The 14,207-nt window shown below is 37.9% G+C and overlaps 1 long non-coding RNA gene across 7 annotated transcripts in view; it reads right to left on the bottom strand.

Moving 5' to 3' along the window:
* The window catches only part of LOC147582465 (uncharacterized), a 529,319-nt gene that overhangs the window by 459,642 nt on the left and 55,470 nt on the right, over positions 1 to 14,207 (bottom strand). For 6 of the 7 annotated variants that reach the window (XR_015248720.1, XR_015248722.1, XR_015248723.1 and 3 more), the window contains exon 3: positions 2,687 to 2,796. The exons of the other annotated variant lie outside the window; for it this stretch is intronic. This is a non-coding gene — a long non-coding RNA (uncharacterized LOC147582465). The remainder of the gene's footprint in view (positions 1 to 2,686; positions 2,797 to 14,207) is intronic. 7 annotated transcript variants of the gene reach the window in all.

The raw sequence follows: 14,207 nt of genomic DNA, 5'->3' as shown, positions 1-14,207 counted from the left end.
AAAAAAAAAATACTAGTTATAAGATCCTGTGGGATTTCCCCTGATCTTAACTCCAGGAGAAAGCCTACTTAAAGCAAAATCTGCAAAGTATGGGGTGCTGTTGTTTTCAAAATATTCAAAACACAGGTGGGGGGGGGGAAGGAGAGTGGCATTTTGATTTTTCTGACTGCCCAGTGTCTTCTAGTCTTAGTCATTGTTTTACAAAACAATTGTATATCTGATTTAGTTGTAGCCACAATGCTGACCCTCCACAAATCTCTGCAATAACAGCGTGGCAGTCCCAAAGGGTTTAACATCTTAAGTTTTCAAACAATGGAAAAGCAATGTGTTCAATGCAGGCACTATGAATGATTCCTTGGTAACTCCTAGTTAGTTCTAAGGAGTGACTTGGTTGTGGCCATTCCAAATATCACCTAGTCTAAATTTCTTTCTTTTTTTTTTAATGTTTATTTATTTATTATTTTGAGAGAGAGCGCTGGGAAGGGGCAGAGAGAGAGAGAGAGAGGGAGAGAGAGAATCCCAAGCAGGCTCCACTCTGTCAGCACAGATCCCAACGTGGGGCTCCATCCCACAAACGATGAGATCACGACCTGAGCCAAAATCAAAAGTTAGGCACTTATGGGGCACCTGGGTGGCTTAGTCGGTTGGGCGGCCGACTTCGGCTCAGGTCATGATCTCGCAGTACGTGAGTTCGAGCCCTGCGTCAGGCTCTGTGCTGACAGCTCAGAGCCTGGTGCCTGTTTCGGATTCTGTGTCTCCCTCTCTCTGACCCTCCCCCATTCATGCTGTCTCTCTCTCTATCTCAAAAATAAATAAAAACGTTAAAAAAAATTTTTTTTAAAGTTAGGCACTTAACTGACTGAGCCACCCAGGCACCTGACCTAGTATTAATTTCTGATATCTGATTTACCATGTGCACACCAAACTGGTTTGAAACATGAATTCCCAAAGCTGCTCAAAACAGCAGCTACTTTGAAAACAACAATTTGTAACTATACACTAACCCGCTGTTTGAGATTCGCTAATTATTCTTTTTTTTAAGGCTCCTCAAAAATTTTTATTTTACTATTTTTTCATATGAAATTTATTGTCAAATTGGTTTCCATACAACACCCAGTGCTCATCCCAATAGGTGCCCTCCTCAATGCCCGCCACCCACCCTCCCCTCCCTCCCACCCCCCATCAACCCTCAGCTAATTATTCTTAAACATGCATTCTTTTTTAAAACATTTCAATGTACTTAAATTTCAAATCAGTATAACATACACATAAACCTCTTACATAATTATAAATTCTCTTCTTTTGCAATGGGCTCTTAACAGAGGGGCAGTTTGTTATAAAGGAAAAAGAGGCTGGACTTGATTTGAATCAAGACCTGAGACCTAGATTTGAATCCTGGTTCAACCATATATAAAGCTGGGTGACTTCTGGCAAATTATTTTAACTCTCAGGGTTTCATTTTTTCTTCTATTGGGGGAGGTATTTTTGCTGTAAGCGTTAAATGAGGTAACCTGTGTTTATCACAGCACTTCATCTGCACCTAAACTAGCATATTAATTTGCCCAAGATTTGAACTTGCTCAAATTTAGATGTCTTACATACTGTAGAGCTCTTTGAAAGAAAATTCATCCCAAAGAGGAGGGGGTCTGGCAAGAAGACAAACTTTGAAAACAAACCTCAAAGTTGATTGAGAGGACTAATCCTAACATATTGGTATTTGTCATTCTATACACTTATCGATAACTTAAAGTAAAAATTGAAAGAGCTGTTTTTCTAAAATTTCTACAATATACGGGGGCACAATATATACTCTTTGGGGATTTGCCTTTCTCCCGAGGGCAGCAGCAATGGGGATGAAGTGGGGAGAGAAGCAGCAGTGGGGAGCACTGCTCCTGCTGCACTGAGCAGCAGTGGGGAGAAGTCAGCAGCAGTGGCCATGCCTGGTAGAAGCAGTGGATTCTGTTGAGAGTTGGCAGTAGTCCCAATCAGAAGCAGTGGTACAGGAGAAAGGGATGTTCCCAACAGAGGTAGCTGCCATGTTTAGAGAGAGAGCCTTCACCCAAAAACACTCAGTGGGAGAAGTGTGGTAACCAGCAGAAGTGCCCAGGAAATACCAATCTGCGCTGTTCTGTCCAACATGGTACCACTAGCCACATATGTTGCTTTTAAAAAATGAATTAAAATTAAAAATTCAGTTTCTCAGTCTCAGTAACAGACCCATCATCGTAGACAGTTCTATTGGACAACACTGGACTAGTAGATGACTGCTTCGTTCCAAAGCACATGTGAAAGACCCCTTAGAAGCTTCCCAAATGCCTGAAGACTGAGGCAGGGGGAGAGGGGGAGGAAATGAGGTCCCAAAACAGCAGTTAGGGTAACAGCTGGTGAAGTAGAAGTTATTCCCTTTAACATGACTTCTTTCCACCCAAGGTGAAAACTGGGGGAATTCAGTGCATGCACAAGATATGGCTAGCACACTGTCTTTAATGTAATAAGCTTCAACAAATATAAACTCTCTTCTGCTTAAGATCTCTGCACCGGTGTTAGTGATTTCCAATATAACTATCATTCCATTACTGGAATGATTTCCCAGCACCTATATTAGATCATTAACCCCTTAAAAAGCAGTCAAAGACTCTTCATTGAATAAAGAACATGGTACAAAGTCCTGAGACTCATATCTTACCAAGAAGAGCACAGACACTGGAGCCAGAGAGCCTGGGCATGAATCCAGGTTTGAGGCTTGCTGGCTGTGGTGCATCACCAGTTAACCTCTCTGAGCCTCAGGTTTCTCATCTGTAAAATGAGGATAGTAATAGCACAGACATCAGTAAGTTGCTATGAATTCCTGACACATCACCAGTGCTAGAAAAGTGTTTGTTAAAGAAATATTTCCACTCCTCAACACACTGATCTCCAATCACATTTCAAGTTGGTCTTCTGCTATTGCCTAGTTCCCTCTCTACATTTCAACTGTGCATTATTCCCTCAGCTTGACTTAAAACTTTTTCCTTTTCATATCTATTGAAATCCTACATACACATCTTTCAAAACACACCTTCTAGAAGAATTTTTTCCTAGAAGATTAGTCTTACTTCAGCATGTCGATAACCTATGGTTCACCTCAGGATTATAAGCTTTGTTTCATTCTAGTTTGCCTTGTTCTTCATAGCTTGGTCTTGACAGGTCTGTACTCACCCTAGATTGTAAATTCCTCAAGGAATGATTCATGCTTTTGGTCCCCAGAATACATGGCTAAAATAGGTGCTCAGCAAATTCTCAGAAGAGGGTGAGAAGGAGGGAGGGTATGGCATGCCTTGGCCTTTCAGACCAATTCTATAAACACCTATTTTGTCTGAGTGCTGTGTTTTACAATCTGCACATAAGTGGCTTTTCAAGTTGTCTAAACACAGTATCAAGCATAATATCCTTCAGATGATGAGGGAAAATATCTGTTAATCTCCATTACATGGTCTGCTTAATGGTCTGCAAATATCTAGGTTTCTTCACCCTCTGGCTGTGTCACAAGGACTTCCCACCAAGCATAATAGCCTGGAACCCAAATGTTCCTTTGTGGGTACTCCGCTTGCTGGAAAGTGGCAGACTCAGGAGAGTTCTGTATGTGATCAAGTGTACTTGTTTTTTTTTTTTATGGGCTATTGATTTCTAAGAATTACACTTGATTTTACTTTTACAGACATAAAAAAATCACATAGGAAAATGACAAATGGATCATGAACAGATATTTTCAAAACTATCTCCCAAAGGTAAACCTTTGACCAAGGAGGATGTTGGGCAACACAACAGTACATCGGTAGTATCCCAAGAAGGCATATCACTGAACAAAGGAAGAACCAGAGAGATGCACAGAATGTGTACACCTAGACCATCCTTACATTGGTTAATTCTCCCATGAATAAGAGTTCTCTACATGTGTGTTCTGGGCCTATCTTGACTCTGGAAGGGATCAAAACTTCTACTCATGGAAATTATTTTGAGTAACCAGGACATAGGACATATGACCAACAATTGTCAGGATCACATATCCCTATCCTTCTCCCATTGGGAGGCAGTGGCTAACATTTTGTAAAGTGTACCCACATGCTCAGCATTTATCAACCCAATCATGGACACTAAGGATTTCTGCACAGGACCTTTTGCTCTCTCCATTCAAAAAGTAGATCGGTAGAGCACATCTGAAATCCAATATGATTCAAGCATTATCTCTGAATAATTTCTAGGCCATCTCTTTTTTTGATCTTTAAAAAACACAGAAATCACACGTCTTTCTTAATTTTTTTTTCCTAATAGGTCAATGGCTGAATTTTAGTTGATACTCAGTATCACACAATGTGAACACATCTTGGCTAGGGCTGCTGGGATCTGTGAGGGGAAATCCCCCCTTAGAACTCCTCACTCTTCTTATATTTTTACGTAACTCCTAACAAAGTAAGTACAAATAAGCAAAGAGACCTAACCTCTTCTTACCCTCAACATTTTCCTGAATGATGTTATTTCTTTGTTAGAAATATAAGATGAAGCTTTATGAGTCTTTAAAAGTCTAAAGAAAATAGCTACTAATGGTATCTTTTTATTGCCTACAATTCATCCTGCTGGAAAAGGCAGTAATGTTCTTAGAGTTGATTATAGCTCAGTCTTAAATTTTCTAATTGTTTTAGATTTTTCACTTATTTTAGACATTTTCACTTTGCCCCCTAGAGTAAATTAAGATGAAAGGTAAATTAAAAGGGAGGAATTCAACATAAAGAGAATAAATAAATAAAACGCAGATTGCAGAGCAGGAATGAAAACAAGGTCTCCCGGACCAATCTGTTGAAGGAATGCTACAAATGTGAAGTGTTTACTATTTTAAACATTAATCATGCACTCACTCTGTTTATTTAGCTATCAATGTTTTTCCTGTAACTCTGACTTGAAAATGTGTAAGCTGTTTAGAATTAGGACTCAAACTGAAGCCAAATGATATGTTGATTATTTATATTGCATAGCTTGTCTTGAAACTTCAGAGGTGCAGTCTTTTCATTTCAATTCACACCTTTTTTAAAAGTCATTATTATTTTGTATAATGTGACATCTCAAATAACTTTTATTGCCACCCACTACCAGACACCCAAGTCACAGCCATTAAAGATAGGGAGCCTGAGTCCTCCATCAATGGGCCTATTCAGAAAATTGCCACCATCTTGCTTTCACTTAGAATCTATGCAGTGGCCCCAACACATAAGACTAGCTTAGTCATCAGAATTAGGATTTCCAAAAAACTGTAAGTTTTCCAAGTTTCTGGCATTATGTTCTTGAGAGATATTAATTATTTTTGATAAAATTTCACAGTTTGGGCCTGCATAGAGAAAACAGCCATCAAAGGTACCAAATAGTCATCATGAATAGAAGCCTCTCATCGAATCTCACAAAATTGTAAGTCGTGTTAAGGACAGAAACAGATCACATAAGGTTGATTTATTATTTCTTTCCTTTAAGAAAGTGAGGAAAGCATTATAATTTGCTCCTGGAATAAAGATATGCTAGAATTCTTCCCATTAGAACACCTAGAATGACATGGACAAGATCTCCAAAGGTACATATTTTCCTTGAAGACTGTTGCTGTTGCCATAAAATCATCCACATGACACAGGTGTGCTAGAAAACTGTAGCATATTTATTTTCTTCAGTTAACATAAAATTCCTCCAGTGCCCCACCCCCTTTCTTCTAATTTTAACAGTTCAACCTCTGGTGAGAGCTGTTTCTTCCACCACACCTTTTTTTTTCTCTCAATTGGTATGGTGGATCTCCATCTCAATTGGTATGGTGGGTCAGGCCATGGGGATTCTTTCCTGCTCTATCTTGTCACCCTTACAAGAGTGATATTTTTCTTCCCCATTTCTTTTTTGGTTTTTCATTTGTTTGTTTGTTTGTTTGTTTTAATTTATTTTTGAGAGAGAGCAAGTGGGGAAGGGGCAGAGAGAGGGGGACAGAGGATCCAAAGCAGGCTCTGCGATGACAGCAGCAAGCGTGACGCGGGGCTGCAACATACAAACTGTGAGATTATGACCTAAGCCGAAGTTGGACGCTCAACCAACTGAGCCCCCCAGGTGCCCTGCCTTCCCCATTTTTTGATGGCTATGACAACAGAGTAGTTGTTGAGGATAGGACGCCATTTATGTGAGGAAAAAGGTGTAAGTTTTGTCAGTTTGATAGTTTCTAATTTGCATCCCTTTGGAGTTATGTAGAGAGCAGTGAGAACTACAGGTCATAGATTCTTCTAGTCCATCCTCTCTGTGTCTTTTACCATACTCCATTCTTCAGTGGTAACTCCACTTCTGCCCTCTGGGTTCCCAATGCCCTTACAAGCTATTCACCTCCTTCAAACTAAACGTTTCTGACAAACTAGCTCATAGACATCCAATGTATGATATGACTTTAGGTATCACCTTGCTTAGAGGAATTATGAAGGACTAACACTTGAGCCCAAGCAATGAACCACTAAAACTGGAATTCTGAGAATTAGTGGTTTAAGAAGTGCATTGATGGAAGAAAAGTTTTTCAGTTCTGCTGAAATAATACCTTGTAGATGAGATGATCTCATGAGGTTTTTCTATTTATATGTTCAACCACGAATGCACACACATGGACACATGTGCATGCACATATACACACAAAGACACTTCAAACTGAAATATCAAGACATATAAAAATGAGATTAACAAATATTAAAGAACTTTTAAAACTAATAAATATTTTATAAGTATATAGTGTTAATTGTGTCAACACATTTGATACAGACTTCCTTAAGTAAATAATAAAGAATCACAGTAAAATAAAGAATTAGACAAATGACATAAACTAACCAAGCCAAAGCCCAAATAACTCAGATGGTTCCAGAATTACCCAAAGAACTGACTTTTAGCACAGTGTTTTTACTTATTGACAGAAACGGTCACAGGTATCTTGCTGTGACCAGTAATTGACAACAATACCAACTGTCCTGTTTTGTAAAGGATTTGATTTCAGGCAAACCTAACTATGTTTACAAAAGCTGATTTTTTTAAATTATAGACTGTGGGAGTCTGAACTACTCTTTTAATGTTTTTAGTAACTGCAACAAAAACTTCTAGTATTTTAAATACACAACAATTAAAGAATATGTGGCACTTTTTATCATTTTGCTCCTTCCCTGGAACTTCTGACAAGAGAAAACTTTTAGCAGCATTTAATGGATGGGCCTCACCTTGGCCTGGCAGCTCAGTTTATGCCTCATGATAGTATTTTGAGAAACAAATCCAGATTTGCCTGGGTATATCTTGATGGACTTTGTTTCTTTTTTTTTTTTTAATATGAAATTTATTGTCAAATTGGTTTCCAAGCAACACCCAGTGCTCATCCCAACAGGTGTCCTCCTCCATGCCCATCACCCACCCACCCCTCCCTCCCACCCTCCATCAACCCTCAGTTTATTCTGTTTTTTAGAGTCTCTTATGGTTTGGCTTCCTCCCTCTCTAACTTTTTTTTTTCTTTGTTTCTACACCTGTCTAGGCAAACTTCAGTGATGGTTTTGTTACATGTGTTACTTCCTGGAAAGAATAATAAATTACTTTTCCAATGTTCAGCTTGAAGCTTCAGTCAGATCCCTTCCCTCAATTGCTAACCTTTCCACAAGTACCCATGGGAGAGTGTGACAACTATGTTGCTCTGAAGTGGAAAAGCCTACAGCCTTGAGTGGTGGTTGGCTTTACGGGATAGATTTTCGCCTTTAGGAAGGATCATTCCCACATTGCTACTCAACCTTCCTTCATTTACAGCCCTAAGTGTGTCTGTTGTTAAGGCACCAACGCTGCATGAGGTTTCTGCACATCAAGGAGGCTCAAATATGCCCTCGCGTTTGCCATACATCTGCTCCCATGGGTTCAAGGCCCTCTTCAGGTAATTGGGCATCTACACTCCACATATATTCTCTGGATGAAAAGAAATGCAAATGTGGGAACCTACCCCCCCCCCCCCCCGCCACAGTAAGGATCAGCATCCCCTTCAAGGAAATCTGATTGCCTACTACTACAGAAATGATTTATTATTCCTTGTCTTTGATTTGGGTAGTCATGTAAGATTTTAACATTAAGTGTATATATTATAATAAATCTATTTGGGATACATATTACCTGCTTGACTTCACTGTTTTATGTTTTAGTTGAATTATCTCTGAACTTCAATAATCCTCTGAAATAAGGCATTATTTAGTTTGAAGAAATGTAAGCTCAGAGAAGTAAAGGGATTTGTCCCAGTTCATGCAGTCAGTAACGGCGTAGAAATTCTGAGTTCCTGCCCAGTGTTAAATTTTGCATTTAACAATGTGGGGGCACCACCTTCTATGCTTTCAGCCTGCCTTTTATCCCAGCCACAGCTCTGGCAGCCAGTCTTACACAGGGATACCCTGCAGTGCCTCTCTCAATCATATGGCATATGCCCTGGAGATCCTCTGATTCTGTGATACCCAGCTGACAGTCACACATGCAGATATCCATTATGTGCCCAGAAGTGTCAAGAGCGGCTAAAGGCTTTCCCCTTCTGTTCTTTGAGAGGATTCTGAAACATGTCTGCACAGTTCCTCAGAAAGTGCCAGAAGGATTGAGTGTGTTGACTACATTGGTGGCCTGCTCAGTATTGCACCCTTGAACTGTTTTACTCTTCAAATCCCATTTCTTGTTCCCTAGGATCACTTCCAAAAAAAAGAGGGAACTCTGCTCTCCAGAGGGAACCCAGGGTAAAACAAGGACATTATGTCACACTCTGAAAGTGGCAGGAGAATGTATCAAATGGGGGAATGATTTGTTTTCATTGGAGAAATGAAATGGGCTCTTTTAGTTTTCAAAGGCAAGTTTTAAAGCCAGGTCTAGAAGGAAAGCCATTAGCAATGGAAAGTAACCAGCAATTTGAGGAGAAAAAAAAAAAATAGTTCAGGCCTTTGAGAAGGACTAAGTGTATAGACCAGAAAAGAGAAAAGGGGGAAGGAGACTGACATAGAGGGCATGGGCCCCACAAACATAACAGATGACCTAGGTCCCAGGAAAGAAATGGCCAGCAGGTGATTCTCATGACAGATTGTGACCAACAAACCTCATGACCTGCACTGTTTGTTCCAGAGTTGTCTATGTTGAGTGGCTCTTATGATTTCCCCAAATCCTCAGCAAAGGTGGTTAATCATGGCAATCTAATGTGACTTTTACGGAAACTGGGGAAATAGAGGTAGAAGTTGTATTTGTATTCGGGGAGAAGTCAGGAGGAGAAAAAGCCATAGCCTCCCCAAGCACTACCTGGGGAGCGAATGGCAATAATAGAGCAGTTTTGGGATAGGCCCAGGAAGAGAAGTGATAGACAATGAATGGGACGTCTAGGCACCTACCAGTAATCAGCAAAATAATTCAGGGATAGGGTTTCCTATAGTTACATAGGAAATAGGTTTGAGTTGTTTTATTTAGACATTGAAGATAAAGACAACAGAATTTGGGAATATTTGGGCAATATACACATATATGGAGTTAAAGAAATGGACAGAATGCATGCCATTCATACATTTCATATAAGAAGGAATACTCAGAACATTCATTTGTTCCTTATATATTTATTTTTATTATTATGTTGTTAAATGTTATTATTTTTTATTTTATTTTATTATTTTAAATATATTTTATATACTTATTATTTCATATATATTTCCTATTATTTCAATATGAAAATTGAATATTATTGAATTATTCAATAATTGAATATTGAATTGAAATTATTCAATATTATTTCATATTATAATATTTCATATAATATATTATTATATTTTTATAATATTATTATTCTTATATTTATTATTATACATTTGTGCCAGGTACTAACCTAGACACTGTGGGAGAAAAGCAGTGAACAAAACAAAAAAATATTTATTCTACTGGAGGGAAATATAAAAATTAGTAAAAATATAGGTTCTGTTGGACAATAAGTTCTATAAAGAAAATAAAAGAAGAAAGGGACAGAAATGTTTGGAAAGGAGAGCAATAAGAAGTGTTGGCACTATTTTTATGTTTCTTGCAAAAGAGCAAGTTCTGTGGACTATGACAACCAAGGCCATGTATCTAGGCTTAATCAAACACTTATTCAATGAATGTCAAATGTTGTTTGATTACTTGCTATGGACGAGGTGCTGAGCTAGGCAACATGGTGAAGACAAAGATGAACAAGAAATGTTTTCAAGGATCTTTCAGGCTAACCAAGATGCTTAAGTATTTACAGTTTAGCAGCCTTTCTCCATTGGGGTCCCACAAGAGAATTAAGGCCTAATGCCTTTAGACTTTTACTTTAAGTAATAAATTCCCCTCTCTCCTTTGAATCCAGAGTGTTACTGGTTATGAACCATCCTTGGGATAACTGAGAAAATAGTTACTCAAATAATTTTCTGTTGTCTATGGTAGAGATGATGAATATCAGTTGGGAAAGGCAGAAAGGCATGAATAAAAAAAAAAAAAAAAAAAAAAAACAGATCCTAAACCTGTTTTGCTTTGTTTTATTTTTGTTGGTAGTTGTTTATTTTTGAAGACATTCAAACCACTGATATTGATGGCTGTTATTATGGGATAAATATACTAAGAAACAGCAAGGCAATTTGGCCTCTACAATTTGTTTGGTTTTAACGAAATATTTACCTTGGAAGAATTAGATGTACAACATTCATAAAATGAGATATGACAGTCACCTTGTTATCTTCCTTGGAATTTGAGGCTTGGATGAAACTGAAACCACCTGGACTCCACTAGAAGACACATCAAGGAGCATAAAGATTAAGACCATTCTGTTCTTGAGCCTTTACTGTGAGCAATTTTGTGTTGGGGCTTTGGCTTCTCCACCAGCCTGGATGTTTTCTTATTGCTGCCACTGGCAAATACATTTATCACATATACTTGAGAATGTTGACTATATCTTATAAGCTTGTCCAATTGAATCATATTGTTTAGTTGTTCTGTACTGTTGTGCTGTCCCTGTATAGTGTCCTTGGCTTTTTCTCAGGAGGTGTCACCAACCTCACATTCTCCTTTTAGCTGGAATAGACTTTATTCTAAAACATTTTAGTACTACCTAATGAAATAATGGATCAAGGTAGCCTTCATCTATAGCTGCCAAAATCATTAGGTGAAAGACTTATAGGAAATTTTATAATGGATGGAGCAGAGGGACACCACCTAGGAAGCCACTCACTGATTGATTAAACAGATGTTATGTGTTTATGGAGATGATGCAATAGGAAAGACACAGCATTACCTATGAATTCTTGGTCAAAACTCTGAACCATAATCTAATCAATCACTAGTAGGCAGGAAAAAGAAAAACCAGTTAAATGACACCATGAGAAAGCAATACACCAATGTCATTCCTCAGAATAAAAATAACCAATTAGTCAAAGTATAAGTAGGGGAAGGGAGCTATTATAGAATAAAATAAAGTTAAGATAAATAACAATCAAATACAATTATGGTGTAGGTTCCATAGAGTTCTGTCTAAAGGGAGCAGTTCAGACCCTGGAGGGGCAACAAATTGGCATGCCTTACCAACTAAGGCTTCTTAGCACATTTTCTCCCCCAGAAGACCTAACTTATCTAGTTCTTTAGAATTCTTCTGCTTCTTCTCTCATGATCTCTCTTAGCTAAAACTCTGATCATCATTGTTATCATAACAGCTTCTTGTGACTAATAAAATAAGCATGGACAATAGCATACTTCATTGCTTCAAACTTGGAGAAAATGTGGTAGAACTGGCCCAATAACACAGTTTCCAGGAAAACCTCAAAATGTCTCAAAACATTTTCAAATCTTGGCAACCAGATTAGGGCTTTAGAGACTTTAATACACAGAGCCACACCCACACCCTAACTCATTCCAGCTCCCATGTTCAGAAATCTAACTTTGGTTGGCATTGGAAACTTGACTTACCGCCTAACCTCATGCCCGAGAAATACATGTTAGAGATTAGTAATTAGCCACTGGACCCTGAGTGGCAGCATTTTTACTTTCTGCATATGGATTTGATCATTACCTACCAAATCCAAGAAACTTGAAATGTTAGTGGTATTTCACAAAAATTATACTCTGAACATGACTGTATTCAGCCCACAATTTGTGCTAAGTTGTCTGAGACAGAAACGTATCAGCAAAAAGTCTAATGCATAGCTTAAAATGATTGATTCAAGACTAAATCAGCAACGCTAATTTCTTGCAATGCTAGTTACATATGGTTGCATTAGTATTCCCTTCTCAGAAATCCAGCTGAGAATCATTATTTAATGAAAGGCTTACAAATTGCATCCTATTTAATGGCTTTCATTGCAAATTCCTTTGTAGAAATGCAAAAAACATGTAAGTGACCATGTAAATTGTATGCTGCAGTTGCAATGAGCTGGGGTATTTTATTTATGTGTTCATGAAATATATATGTATGTGTGTATGCATATAGTACATATTTAGGCATATATTACAAATACATCTATACATACATACAATATGGCACACATATACAACATATAATATATAGAACATATGCAATATATATGATACATACATACATTCATGTCAAACTGCCTTAGGTTTGAATACTGGCTATACCACCCATTAAATGTATGTCCTTAAACAATTTTATTCCTTAATATTTAGTTCTCTCATCTTTAAATTAAAAAAAAATTTTTTTAATGTTTGTTTATTTTTGAGAGAGAGACAGAGTGCAAGCGGGGGAAGGACAGAGAGAGAGGGGAGACAGAATCCTAAGCAGGCTCCAGGCTCTGAGCTGTCAGCACAGAGCCCGATGGGGGGGCTAGAATTCATGAGCTGTGAGATCATGACCTGAACCGAAGTCGGATGCTTAACTGACTAAGACACCCAGGCGCCCCTAGTTTCCTCACCTTTAAAATAATAGTAATAATATCTACTCCCCAGGGTAGATATTGTTGTTATAAAGGTGAAAAAATTTTCAAGTAAGATACTTAACACACTAGGGCACCTGGGTGGCTCAGTCGGCTAAGTGTCCAACTTCGACTCAGGTCACGATCTCACAGTCTGTGAGTTCAAGCTCCCATCAGGCTCTGTACTGACAGCTCAGAGCCTGGACCCTGCTTCAGATTCTGTGTCTCCCTCTCTCTCTGACCCTCCCCCGCTCAAGCTCTCTCTCTCTCTCTCTCTCTCTCAAAAATAAATAAACATTAAAAAAAAAAAAAGATACTTAACACACCATCTCACACAGACCAAGTCCCCACTAAACATTAACTCTGTTTCTAATGTAAAAATAACAACTGGAGGAATCGAAATTTGTTACAGAATGAACTGCAAGATCTATGGATTTTTAGTTATTGAAGAGTTGAACCTAAGCAGGAAAATTATTCCAAGATCTGTGGGTAGTTCAGAGACAGACTGTAAAGGGAAGAAAGTTTGTGCAAGAATTCACATGTAAGTAATAATTTATTGCAGTTTTTCTTTCAGGTTAAGATAAGCCACCTGATTCCTATATAGTATGTATATATTATCCTATATGATTCTTACATGTAATTATATACATATATATATTTACTATTTTATAAACTAAAACTAAATATTTAGCCAACTAAATAGCAAGCTTTCATGTAAAACATTATGACTTGAATAACTCTAGATTTGCCTTACTTGAAATACTAATAGAAAAAAATAGATTATTCAGGGCCTCACCAACCCACGTCTATCGACTTGGCTTTTTTCTCATTAGGAAACAGACACAAGGAATTTTACACAAGCAGAATCATGAATTTAACTAGTTGGAAGTAAACATTTTTCAATGTGGCCACAGAAATGGATAGTCAAAGACTAAGCCAATAAATCCCTCTGGACAGGATGCCAAAAGGAAAGTCCCCATGCACTCAGTCAAGACAGGAATCACCAATTTCTAAGATTTCTAAATGGAGCCACAGTCAGAAAAATTCCATGTAGTGTGATCCTTATTAATATGAAAACTGTGGCTATCCTGACACCTGGATACTCCATTAATTATTTTTACCCAAAGCAGATTTTTTTTTTAGGAAAGAAGAGAGTTAAGTGAATTAATTTTCATTGAATTAATTTTTGTTTTGCCTAAATATTCTTAGTGTAGCCATTTTTTAAGTCATTTGGTGACACTAATCATAGCCATAGTTTTATCT

Source organism: Puma concolor, chromosome A3 (genome assembly GCF_028749965.1).
Source record: "Puma concolor isolate L17-30 chromosome A3, mPumCon1.1.hap2, whole genome shotgun sequence".
In the NCBI taxonomy this organism is placed as follows: domain Eukaryota; kingdom Metazoa; phylum Chordata; class Mammalia; order Carnivora; family Felidae; genus Puma; species Puma concolor.
Note: the sequence above shows the minus strand (reverse complement) of the source record. Positions and strands in the feature narration are given on the sequence as shown.